Source organism: Schistocerca piceifrons, chromosome 3, assembly GCF_021461385.2.
Source record: "Schistocerca piceifrons isolate TAMUIC-IGC-003096 chromosome 3, iqSchPice1.1, whole genome shotgun sequence".
Classification (NCBI taxonomy): domain Eukaryota; kingdom Metazoa; phylum Arthropoda; class Insecta; order Orthoptera; family Acrididae; genus Schistocerca; species Schistocerca piceifrons.
The window spans coordinates 687055629-687068902 of NC_060140.1; the positions used below are offsets into that span (position 1 = coordinate 687055629).

General features: G+C 43.9%; 2 non-coding genes across 2 annotated transcripts; both read right to left on the reverse strand.

Moving 5' to 3' along the window:
* Positions 1 to 3470: 3470 nt before the first annotated feature.
* Positions 3471 to 3545, reverse strand: Trnad-guc. Its single transcript has one exon. It is a non-coding gene; the product is annotated as a tRNA-Asp (tRNA).
* Positions 3546 to 12252: 8707 nt separating this feature from the next.
* On the reverse strand, positions 12253 to 12326 carry Trnat-ugu. The gene has a single exon. It is a non-coding gene; the product is annotated as a tRNA-Thr (tRNA).
* Between the last annotated feature and the right edge of the window lie 948 nt (positions 12327 to 13274).

Consider the following 13274-nt stretch of genomic DNA (forward strand, 5'->3'; position numbering starts at 1 on the left):
TATATTTCGAACTTCAAAGGACAGTCGTAACACCTATACCTTATTTCGAATATGACATTCAGTTAAATCACACCACATATATCGAGTGAGACTTGTGAATCACTACATTTTTCATCTTTGACTGTGAATAAATGTACGACCGTATATGAGGTTCCCATAGTTACGTAATTTATACTTGTACTTTGATTTAGAATGCACCAGAAATTTGTCTTTGCACTTGGCGATATGAACGTGAAAAATCGGCGATAATTTAGGAGTGGGCCGCAAGCATAATTGCCTTACCTGTACATTTATGGGGCAAATACTACCTGCACGAATGTACTCTGCATCGTAACGCACGGTTTGTGATGGTGGTCGGATGGTACCCCCAAAGAACCCAACGAACTTTTCTCTCTGATCAGGAAATGGTTTCTGTAACTTAATCACACCATTTGTACCGTTACTCGTGTTGGTACGGCAAAGTATACATCGCTGTTCGCGGCTCTTCTCTTGCGTTCTGCCGTTGGCCACGCGTTATTGTTGGTCGTAGCCAAAGAGAATCTCATAGTACTAGGTTGCCACAAATATTTGACTGTTCTTTCTGAACATACCCGAATTTCTATTTGTTGTGGTTAGGTTGCGATGATTTTAATTTTTTATTACTGGTATGATGTGACGCACTCCGTCTTCAGGCCACAAGTGGCCCATCGGGACCATTCGCCCGTCGTGTCATCCTCAGCTGAGAATGCAGATAGGAGGGGCGAGTGTGGTCGGCACACCACTCTCTCGCTCGTTATGATGGTTTTCTTTGACTGGACCCGCTACTATTCAGTCGAGTAGCTCCTCAATTGGCATCACGAGTCTGAGTGCATCCCGAGAAATGGCAACAGCGCATGGCGGCCCGGCTGGTCAAGTGCCGGCCACGCCCGGCAGCGCTTAACTTCGGTGATCTGATGGGATCCCTCCGTGCCTATACAAAGTGTGTCTTTAGTGCCGGAGTTTCCATTACCTCTGCATCATCAAGCCGCATGAACCCCCTCTCCACCCCTGGAACCTCTGTCCGCTCCTTTGCCGTCTTTGGCAGGCCGTGGCATTGCGAGAGTGACTCCTTAGTCTTAGGTTGCCACTCCTATGAGTAAAATAAATTCCAGGTAACTCTATTTACGAAGGAAACATAGCAAATTACGTACGAGCAATGTCAATAGTTAAAACCACATCCGACGATCCGACGTATCACTTCACATAATTAATCACGCAAAGCTTTATCAACAACAGGTCTGCGTCCTGGCCCTGGACGGTCAACCACGACCGACCGTCCGCCATTCACCCTCTGCAAAGGTCGTCGTTGGATGTGGTTTGGACGGACATGTCGTCAGCGAACCGCTCTTCCAGTGCTTAATGGGATTATTGAGCTCGGAGACACTACAAACTCATCGAGTAGCTACTAAATTTGCCTCATGCGGTTGCACCCTGTGACAGTCCTTCCACCAAGGGAAAATACCTGGAAATACCAGGAATCGAACCCGGGTCCCTAGCGTCGCAGTTAGACGCACTGACCACTCAGATACGGGGATCTACGAACAATAAACGGAAATGTGGACACCGTAAGAACTGTTTCACCCATGACACTTGTGGTTACCTTTCATGGGAGAAATGTACTCGAGGCTGAAACTAATTTCCAGCAGGCTACCTGCGTCATTCCCTGTGCGGAAGGGTGCCTGTGGAAAGCGAGAGCAGGCTGCCGGCCACACGCGGCTGTGAAAAGCTGCCGGAGGATAGCCGTCTCTCTCTTCAGCTTTGGACGGTCCCGATTAGCCGGCACCTCTTGCCGAAGATGAGTTTCTGCCCAAGGGGCTGCCTCAGTTACGGATCCGCCACCAATTTCGCCCCCTCTCCCCTCTACCGGCCCTCCGCTCCTTAGGTTAATATCCCTCAACCCATCTCCCAGCTCCGAAATGTTCCACATTTATCTCTCGTGATTCATCTCGGTTTATCTCTGCACACTGACGATATCATTCTTCCTGTCACGAGGGGAACTGTTCTCCCGCAATACTACAATCTTAGCTTACAGATTTCCACTAGAGACAGGCTGCGCACAATCACAATTAACGCAATTACGTTTCTAATGTCATCACTCTCACCGGGGGACCGTGCCAAGTAGTTATTATCGATTTTGTCCAAATACGTGGTCTATGGAGAGTCTGACCGAAAAAAAAATTGACTGGAATGGGAGCTAAAGATGTTCTAACGCAAGGATGTCCAACCGGGGCCCAAGATCCGTGTTCAGCCGAAAACAAGTATCAATACGGACCATGAAATGACTATGTACCACACGACAAATAAAAAAATGTCCACAACATTTCGTTTATGTAAAGTTAGATTATATTAATCTGAAACTTCCGCCACGCGATCTGTTCTACTCTCATTGGTCCGTTCAAAATGCTCAAATGTGTGTGAAACCTTATGGGACTTAACTACTAAGGTCATCAGTCCCTTAGCTTACACACTACTTAACCTAAATTATCCTAAGGACAAACACACACACCCATGCCCGAGGGTGTACTCGAACCTCCGCCGGGACCAGCCGCACAGGCCATGACCGCAGCGCCCTAAACCGCTCGGCTAATCCCGCGCGGCCATTGGTCCGTCATTACTTCTTCTCTCCTTCTTCTTACTTTTTTGTTCAGTATTTACTGTTAGTAGTGTGAAGTATACTCATGAGCTAAAACATTATGACCACTTGCTTAATAACTTGTTTGTTCTCCTTTGGAACCAACACTGATTCCACGTATCTGGGATCGGACGATTTATTGGTAGGTGTATGGAGGTAAGTCGCATTAGATGTCTACATACGGGTGATGTAATTCACGTCAATAACGGGCCGCGGTTTGTGTACTCGGTGATGGCGCCCGAAAGTGACCAAGATGGGTTCCTTAGGATTTACATCTGGCGAATTTGGTCGCCGAGTCACCAACGTGAGTTCACTGTAACGTCCCTCAAAACACTGTAGCGCGTCTCCGAGACGTAGGCAGTTGTGCCTATGAAAGATGATATCGCCATCGGAAGAGACATCAAAGCTTTAAGTGATGCAGGTGGTTCGCAGTTGTCAACGTGTTCTCGATTTCTACCACAGGCCTGATAGAAGCGCAGGAGAATGTCTCCCGTAAGATAATACTGCTTCCACCAGCCTGCTATATGTTCACATGTTGACCTAATAAAGACACCGGCGATTACAACTGCAGTAGGCACGAGACCAACTGGATTCGACGTTCGATCAATAGAAAAACATTTTCAAATGTTTGTGAATTCCTAAGGGACCAAACTGAGTAGGTGAAATGAAATGGCGTGTGACGAGGGCCTGCCGCCGGGTAGACCGCTCGCCTGGTGCAAGTCTTTCGAATTTGACGCCACTCCGGCGACTTGCGCGTCAACGGGGATGAAATGATGATAATTAGGACAACACGACACCTAGTCCCTGAGCGGAGAAAATCTCCGACCCAGCCGGGAATCGAACCCGGGCCCTTAAGATTGACAGTCTGTCACGCTGACCACTGAGCTACCGGGGGCGGACCACTGAATAGGTTACCGGTACGTATTTACACACTACTTAAACTATCTTAAACGTACTAATGCTAAGAACAGCATACGCACCCATACCCGAGAATCAATAGAAACGTGTCGGTTTTTCGGGTAAATTATTGTTTTGCTACGCCGGTCGCGGTGGTCTAGCGGTTCTAGGCGCTCAGTCCGGAGCCGCGCGACTGCTACGGTCGCAGGTTCGAATCCTGCCTCGGGCATGGATGTGTGTGATGTCCTTAGGTTAGTTAGGTTTAAGTAGTTCTGAGTTCTAGGGGAATGATGACCAGAGATGTTAAGTCCCATAGTGCTCAGAGCCATCTGAACCATTTGTTTTGCTACACTAGGTCGATTATCGTGTCTACAACTGCCGTCACCTAGGTGAACGGCGGCTCGAAACGTGTAGCACGCCAACATTTGAAAATGTTTTTCTATTGATCGAACGTCGAATCCAGATGGTCTCGTGCCCATTGCAGTTGTAATCGACGATGTCTTTAGGTCAAGATGTGAACATATAGCGGTGGTCTGCTACAGAGCTCCGTGTACAAGAATGTGAGGTTAACAGTGTCCTCGAAAACACTTGCGCATATTCCAGCATTGTGCTCTTTCGGCAGAGATACCACAGAGTACCATCTACCCTACTCTAAAGAGCAGATAAGACGACGAACCCGAAGTACTGTGAACAGTCGTGGACGTCCTGCCATTTAGCATCTTGTGGTAGTTTCACTGTCGTTCCAACTTTTTACGTGAATGCTTATGACAATAGTACGTGATCAATCCACCAGCTTCGCCGTTTTCTAGACACTCGTTCACAGGATATGCGTAATAATAAACTGCCCTTTGTCAAAAGAGCTTACCCCTATAGATTTACCAATTTGCAGCCCATATCTTCGCTGGGGTGATTCCCCGTCTGCGTCTGCTCGGCGTCACATGCCTGCAATGCCACCAGGTGGCATCCAGCGTCGCGGTGGGCAGTGATTGCATTATTTTTGCCTTTCAGTTTATATTGAGCATTAATTTGATTTATTTTCAGTGTAAATAATGTAAAATTTAAAAATAAAAAGAAATTCTGCAATGCGGTTTCACCGCAAGAGAATATACTATCAGCTGTTAATCATAAAATAGTTAACTGTGCCGTTTCCGCACGTATTGTCTTTTCCTCTCTGCCCACTCTTTGCTGCGCCATCCGTTGAGTGCCTGATGAATCTCCAGCATGGCGTCAATAAAACAGTTTTTTTTTTCTAAATGCTGGGCCATCTGGAGCTTCCATTTCTGTCACCTTCATTTCTCGTCAAGCCGTCCATACGCCATACATTTGGAAGTAGTTGATGATCACGAGTAAGAGCAGTCCCCTTGTCAGCTTCAAGTAAACCGGCAGAGATATTCTGCTTAACACTATTCAATGACGATGCTTGGCAGCACTGAGCGATGGTAGGTTCAACATGGCACTGTTTAAAAACAAATGCGTTGCAATAAATATTCGGTACATAATGTCTTTATAATGGAGTAAGTGTGTATTGTATGTAACACAGTCATCTTAAGAAATTATGTGCTCCATAAATGTCAGACTCTTCCGGACGATTGTCGTTGACAAGAACCATGTAATCTTCGCCTCCGTTTGGTGGCGCAGCCTGTGTGCCAAAGCCGAAGACAGGTGAGTGTTGCCACTAGTCTATTATGAGCCTACGAACAGGAAGAACCTGAGGTGATGGTAAACTGATTGCCGGAACTTCCAGTGTGAACTCCGAGTGTTATTTTACTGTACGAGTGTATGATTTAGGGTGGCGGAGTGGTGTAACTGTTTACGATGGTTCTTAAGTAGACAGTTGGATCCAATCTGTCGTAGAATTTGGGCTAACGTCCAGCGCTGTGGATGTTCCAAAATGTTGGTGCATGTATTTGAAAAAATATTCAATGTTTCATGAGGGAATGTGTTGTGAATAGAAACATTCATCTCACTGAAGTACAGAATGCAAGTGCTACGCTCCCACTTTCATCAAGTGTGGACACCTTAATTGTAGACGGCGTCCTTGGAAACCGGAACATTTCTGTAATCTACAATATGATCTGAAGCATTTTTATTGTACCAACCATAGTGAAATTCTTAGATACAGCACCTTCACTTGCACTACACGCAGCATCCAGTAACAACATTTGGCCTATCACACACGGCATGTCTCGAAAAGGAAAAGTTTCTCCATTGACTTTAGACTACGCAGTTTACTTAATTACTTTCCAGCTAACATTTATCGCTGACTTATCCTATTTCTTTGATGTATTGTTGTTGTCGCAAGTAGCTAAAGGGAGTACAATATTATCAGTATAAAGATTCGTAATTTTCTATGGAAATAAAGATATAAATGATTCAGTTACACACACCAAAATTGTCTAAACAACAAGTATAAAATTGGAAATATTAAAAAAAATAATCAAGTTACAAAAGTGAATGGCAGTGAATGACAATGTACTTGTCATTTGCCCTCCTGTGAGATTGTTATTGTTACACTTGAAAGATTTAAGTAAGTGTGTTACCAACAGGGAACATAAGAAACCAATAACGGTGCAGTATCGTGATAAAAATTTAAGAACGTCGTCATTTAAACCTTGATGAAATGAAGTAAATGGTTGTGGCTTCGTCATAACGGGCTTTAAGAAGTGTCTTTTTCATTTCTTCATGACGGAGCTACAAACATTTAATTCAATTACAAAACAAATTGCGGAACTATTTCTCACCTGCACCATGATGCACCTTTGTGATGAAATGTTTAAGGCGACGGACGTAACTGAAAATACCGGAACACAGTCTGATGCAGCGAGTGCTCTATACAGGGTGTTACAAAAAGGTACGACCAAACTTTCAGGAAACATTCCTCACACACAAATATAGAAAAGATGTTATGTGGACATGTAACCGGAAACGCTTAATTTCCATGTTAAAGCTCATTTTAGTTTCGTCAGTATGTACTGTACTTCCTCCATTCACCGCCATGATTTCATACGGGATACTCTACCTGTGCTGCTAGAACATGTGCCTTTACAAGTACGACACAACATGTGGTTCATGCACGGTGGAGTTCCTGCACATTTCAGTCGAAGTGTTCGTACGCTTCTCGACAACAGATTCGGTGACCGATGGACTGGTACCATCCAGTACCAGAGGCGGACCAATTCCGTGGCCTCCACGCTCTCCTGACCTCAACCATCTTGACTTTCATTTATGGGGGCATTTGAAAGCTCTTGTCTACGCAACTCCGGTACCAAATGTAGAGACTCTTCGTCCTCGTATTGTGGACGGCTGTGATACAATACGCCATTCTCCAGGGCTGCATCAGCGCATCAGGGATTCCATACGACGGAGGGTGGATGCACGTATCCTCGCTAACGGAGGACATTTTGAACATTTCCTGTAACAAAGTGTTTGTAGTCACGCTGGTACGTTCTGTTGCTGTGTGTTTCCATTCCATGATTAATGTGTTTTGAAGAGAAGTAATAAAATGAGCTCTAACATGGAAAGTAAGCGTTTCCGGACACATGTCCACATAACATATTTTCTTTCTTTGTGTGTGAGGAATGTTTCCTGAAAGTTTGGTCGCACCATTTTGTAACACTCTGTATAAGAGAAGATGTGTAATTGCTAGAATGTGGAGTCGTTATCGAAAGTTTGGCCGTCTAGAATCAGGTCACCAAGGAAAACGAAGAGCTACTACTGCAGGACAAAAGAGATTCCTGTGCCGCATTGCACTGGGAGAATGAACTTCAACTGCCAGAATGCTATGCAAAATATAAGTAACGTAAATGTTTCAACTCAAAATTTCACAAATAAATTGCATGCAAGAGGCCTTCACGAACATCGCCCCTAAAGTTTCCGTCTATTCACCGAGGTAATTGTTCACGTCGTGTTTCTTGGTGTCAACAGCATTAAAATGGGACAGTCGACCAGCAGAGATACTTCCTCTTTACAGTTGATCATGCTTCGGTTTTCGCCAAGATTCAAAAAGAGTTCTCATAAGGAGGTGACCAGTTGACGCAGAGAGACTTCGGAAAGTACAGGGGATCCGCAAATTTCAAAGAGCTTCTGCCATACTTTGCTGTGGAATCGGTAATGCCAGACAACACATTACCAGAGTGATGCCTGCATGGTTTCAGAGAAACGATTGTGGCCTGCTCAATCTTCTGATCTAAGCCCCATTGAGCACCTTTCGGGTAACTTTCAAAGAAATGTTTCACAGTACCCAGTGACTGGATCAGCTGTACCCTGGTCCTAGACATTAATAGCAGAACATTTCTCAAGATCAGATCTTCTACTCCATTATGCAAATGTCAAGGGGTTTTTTACTGCTCCCGGTAAAATACTAACAGTTGGGAAAGATAAGGGTTTAAAAACTTCACTATTTTATGATTGTTTCCAATTCTCATGCTGCGTTATTTATTTCTGAAACGTGGTTAGTTACTGTTACAAAGTTATATAATTTAATGGTTGAATATTGTTACAAAGTGATGTAATGACATGTACGTTTGATTTGTTACGTGTATATGATACATATAACTTATACAAAATACACCTACGATTTTTCAATAAGAGAAGAATAGTTTGTTCGTTATACAATTCTGATGCGCGTACAAATAAGTCCGTATCCTCTCGTTGTAGGTGCCGATATACAGAATCAATGATTATTTAATATCATATAAACTTCACATGAGAATAATGAACTGAGAATTCATCATGCTCTGCTGGAAATATGAACAGTGTTAGATAAAGTATCTTATCCAGGAAACTAATGTCACGTTAATTAAAAAGGTTAGTGATGGTTAACGTCAGGTCTATATCAAGGTATATACAGACGAAGCGTAGAACCAGACAGGACAAGGATGTAGAACGTAGACGCTTCTGTTTTTGTCTAAGGAGTGATCTCAGTATTTACCTTTATACTGAAACAGCCTTATCCTCAAACATGGACTACTAAATAGCATTTTCAATCCAGCTGCTCTATAAAGCGAGCCCTGTGCTTTTATAACCGCTCCACATCATATGGTAAACACCGATGAGGCTGTCGTTTTCTAGAACTGATTGTTTACATTTTCATGAAGGAACTTGTACACCATACCTGTTTTAGGGATTCACTGACCACAACAAATATGACGAGGTAAACAAAAGTTTCGCAAGGGACTGACGTGGTGTCTGACCGGCGATTGATAGCGAGGATAAAACGGCATGACATGATTGAGTGTTTCAAAAAGATTCACCAGATTCCACAAAACTGTATCTTCTACACAGACGAAGAAAAAAATTTGAGGTGGATTTCAGAGAAAGTTTACTACGATACCAATTGTAAGTTGCCAGTAGGAGTCTTCTCGGTGAAGCCAGCTTGCGAGGTCGTTAATGGCAGCCACGTACCCGGATGCACTACGGATTTGGCTTTTCGCACAAATGCTGGAACATGCGAGATTTAATTTTTCAACGCGATTTAGCAACACCTGCGTACGAAACCATTCCTTAACAATGGACAGCCGTAACGGACATACGGAACTCGTACTGCACTATTGGCTCCAGAAAGACTTGGATTATGTGACTACCGTAGCATGATCACGAAACAGTGGGATGAGTTTGAATATCATATGGTTGTTTGTCATGCTTGCGACGTTGGACGCATTCAACCTCTATAAAAAGTAAATAAGAAACTTACACCTAAACGTAATGGTAAAAACTATCACACGCTTTTATGTGCATCCATATGAAATTTATGCTTTTTGAAACGGGATTGTTCTTTTGAAGATACGAAGTCCTTAATCTGAAGAAGAAAATTCGAAGACGGTCTAGTCCTTGTATGAACTGTCACAAGAAAAGGATGGTACATATTAAATATACTGATAAGAAATGAGGAGATTCTACGCAGAATAATTGAAGAAGGAATACGCGGAGAACACCGACCAGAAAGGACAAGACATGTGGTAACACGTCAGAGGAAATCTTGCATTGTACTAAATGGGGAGGGTGTAAGCTGCGGTGGCAGACAGAGACTGGAACATATCCGATAAATAATTGAGGATGTTGGATGTTGTGCTTCTCTGAGATGAAGAGGTTGGCACGGGAGAGAAGGACGTTGTGGGACACATCAAACAGCTCACTGCAATATCGTTTTTTGCCTGAAATGATCACATTGTCAGTAATTCATTAAACTCAGTCTTCCATACTCCTTTCACAATTCCTTGTAAATGGCCGTAATTCCTTCCATCTCCGTTAGCAGAACATAACATGTTTGTACGTGTGCTCTTAGGAGGTTGTGAGCACAGGTACCAAACAACATTGGTGAATTTCTGTTAATTTCACATCACAAAGTTATTCTATACTAGCGGTTGTGACCTCTGCAGAAGTGTTCAAAATTCGTACGTCCATTATATAACAAAAAAATTTCTTGTCCGGATACAGGAGTATGACGAACACCTTGTACTGATACTCAGGCTGGAATCATTTTACGAGTAAAACCAAGATAACCCTTCCTCTCATCTGATCACAACTGCCAGTCACATAGTGCACACTCCCTACTGCATATACGAGTGTTCGAACCCCTCCTGCCGGCCGCGGTGGTCTAGCGGTTCTAGGCGCTCAGTCCGGAGCCGCGCGACTGCTACGGTCGCAGGTTCGAATCCTGCCTCGGGCATGGATGTGTGTGATGTCCTTAGGTTGGTTAGGTTTAAGTAGTTCTAAGTTCTGGGGGACTGATGACCATAGATGTTAAGTCCCATAGTGCTCAGAGCCATTCTGAACCCCTCCTCTCAGCCCAGAAATGTTACCTTTTCCAGGATTAGAGACAGCAGAGCCACGCCTATCAGTTAACATACGCATCTGTGTTAAAAAACGCAAGTAACTGACAGCTGAGTATCGTCAGTGAGGGCAGTGAACACAACTACACCAGCAAATGAGCAGAGAAGGCGTGTTCACTAGCTTGTTTGTACAGTGTTTGAGGAAAGCAATGTTCCTAGTTATTATTAATGTTTAAGAGAACTTCAGGAATGATAGAGTAGCAGACAGCTTTCAATCAGTTTTGAGACTGCCTCGGATAGTCCAAGCAGATAGTTGCCTGCGGATGAGATATAATTTTCCACTGCACAGTGGTTTGTAGAGTAGTCGTAGATTACGTTTTCAGTCAATTTTGTGCAACAAACAGTTAGTATGCCTTGGAAAATTAATTCTTTAACTTACACAGTATAGCATTTTGGCTTATCAACATCAGTTTTTTGGAAGTTTTCTCTTTTCAGTCTTGAAACCTGAAACTTCGTGATTTATTTTCGGATGTCACGGGTAACAGAAGGTTTTCAGCTGTGTCCGACGTTTCATTACATAATCTAAAGGTTGCTCCTGCCACGTTTACCATAACGGATTTAATTGAACAACTCAAAAAAGCCTAAATATAGTCTGCTTCTCTTTTGCCATTTGAACACCCTTGCAGTAAAAACAGCACATAAGATGCTCGGTATTATATCATATACGTGTTTACCATGCTCAACGTTTTACACTGATGGTAATGCGGGATCTGAAGTTTTTCCCATTCGAGCACTTCTTTAAGTACTAAAGCACGACAGGAAAACTATCTGACACACATCAAGCTTCCTAAAGAGGACTTGAAATGATATTACTACCTAAAAATGAGGTTTCGTTGCAAGATCTGTAGACGAATAATACCTTTCAGTTCTTATAAGTATGATCCTTGCGTTACCGCATGCTGGAGTTACATTCTAAACTGTAGTCTCGTCGAGTTTGTAATGTTCTCATTTTTTCTGACATCCGTAGAGACTCTTGTCTAACCACTTCCAGCTAATATAGCTGGAAGGCACTACGCTGTTATATAATTATTGCACTTTGTTTCCTCTTATTTTCTATTTAACTCTGTGATGCAGTTACCCTAGCCTGAGGAGCTTCCAACTTCTCTGCGCGAAAGATATGCAGCTCTTGCTTCTTCTCTTCGTTTCTTTTTACGTGTGCGTTTCCTTTTTCCTCATTTTCTAACCTGAGTTGATGTGAAAACCTACTCTAGAGAAGAATGTCGCAGCAAAACACCTTTCAGACCTCTAAATTTCGAACTGTTATTTTACTGAGCAGCCAATTTCGGCGATATATTACGCCATACTTAGGCCCACTGATCGACGTGTCGGAAGTTTCCCATCTCTGCTTCAGGGAAAACGGGGGCCAGTATTCAATGACTGGTACCTGCAAATTTTTGATACAGCGCTCCCTTCGATCATCACTTGCCGACAGTTAGACAAACATGTTTTGAAAATTGAAGGGAGAGGGAGAAAGGGGAAAAGAAAGGGAAGGGAAAGGGTATCGATATCAGCTGCATCATGACTTTTTGCCGCATCAGTGGTGACGAGTAAAAATGTGTGGTGGGCCGGGAATTGGATGTCTTACTTGTGAGACAGCCACCAGAACACAATGTTTATCGCAAATGAGCAGCCAATCTCGGCATGCCTAGCCGCCGACCCACATTCCCACGTAGCGCCAACTACCAGCCGTCCACGTTCTCCACCCCCGCTACTTTGAGATTCTCGCAGGAGGTCGAACGTTACTGTGCACCCGAATTGAAGATGATGGATTCGTTGCACATCGACGAGAATCGATTATATGTATTTACGATGAAATGAACACCCTTAACTACTTACAGGCGTTGACATACGTCAACGGGGACAGATGAAAATGTGTGCCCCGACCGGGACTCGAACCCGGGATCTCCTGCTTACATGGCAGACGCTCTATCCATGTGAGCCACCGAGGACAAGGAGGATAGCACGACTGCAGGGATTTTATCTCTGACACGGCTCCCACGAAACCCACATTCTCAACGCATTGTCCCGTACTACATTCGTAGTGCCCCAGCCCATTATACTCAATACTCGAGGCGCGTTGCCGATTCCCGTAAGATTTCAGGCACTGTTTGTGCATTCGCACAGAAGAAGAAGATGGCCAAGTGGCCGGTGAGCCTTAACTATATATATTTACTAAGGTGGTATTTGTTCTTTCGGACATGTCCGAAAGAACAGATACCATCTAAGTAAATACATATAGATTATATGTATGTCTTGTGTCTGCCACCATGTGCTCATATAACAAACGTATTTCTCTAAAAGTCGGCCAGTGGTGATCGAATGGATAGCTATGTCAAAGATCTAGGGAATGTCATCGAATGTTGGTCCCTATTTGGTCTGGACCAGAAATGGGAGTCTTCCTGGACGTTTGTCAGGAGGCCTGAAGATCGTGTAATATACCGCCGAAACTGGTTTCTCAGTAAAATAACGACTGAAAATTTAGACTACTGAAAGGTCGAGCCTCGAACTCTGGACCTTTGCCTTTCATGGGGAAGTGCTCTACCATCTGAGCTACCCAAGCACGACTAAACGCCCCGTTCTCACAGCTTTTATTTCTGCCAGTACCTCTTCTCCTACCTTCTAAACTTTACAGAAGCTCTCCTGTGAACCAGGAAGTTTCATATCAGCGCACACTCCGCTGCAGAGTGAAAATCTCATTCTGGAAACCTCCCCCAGGCTGTGGCTAAGCCATGTCTCCACAGTATCCTTTCTTTCAGGAGTGCTAGTTCTGCAAGTTTCGCAGGACAGCTTCTGTAAATTGAGGCGTGAGGCGTGAGTCGTGCTTGGGTAGCTCAGATAGTAGAGCACTTGCCCGCGAAAGGCAAAGGTCCCGAGCTCGAGTCTCGGTTCGGCACACA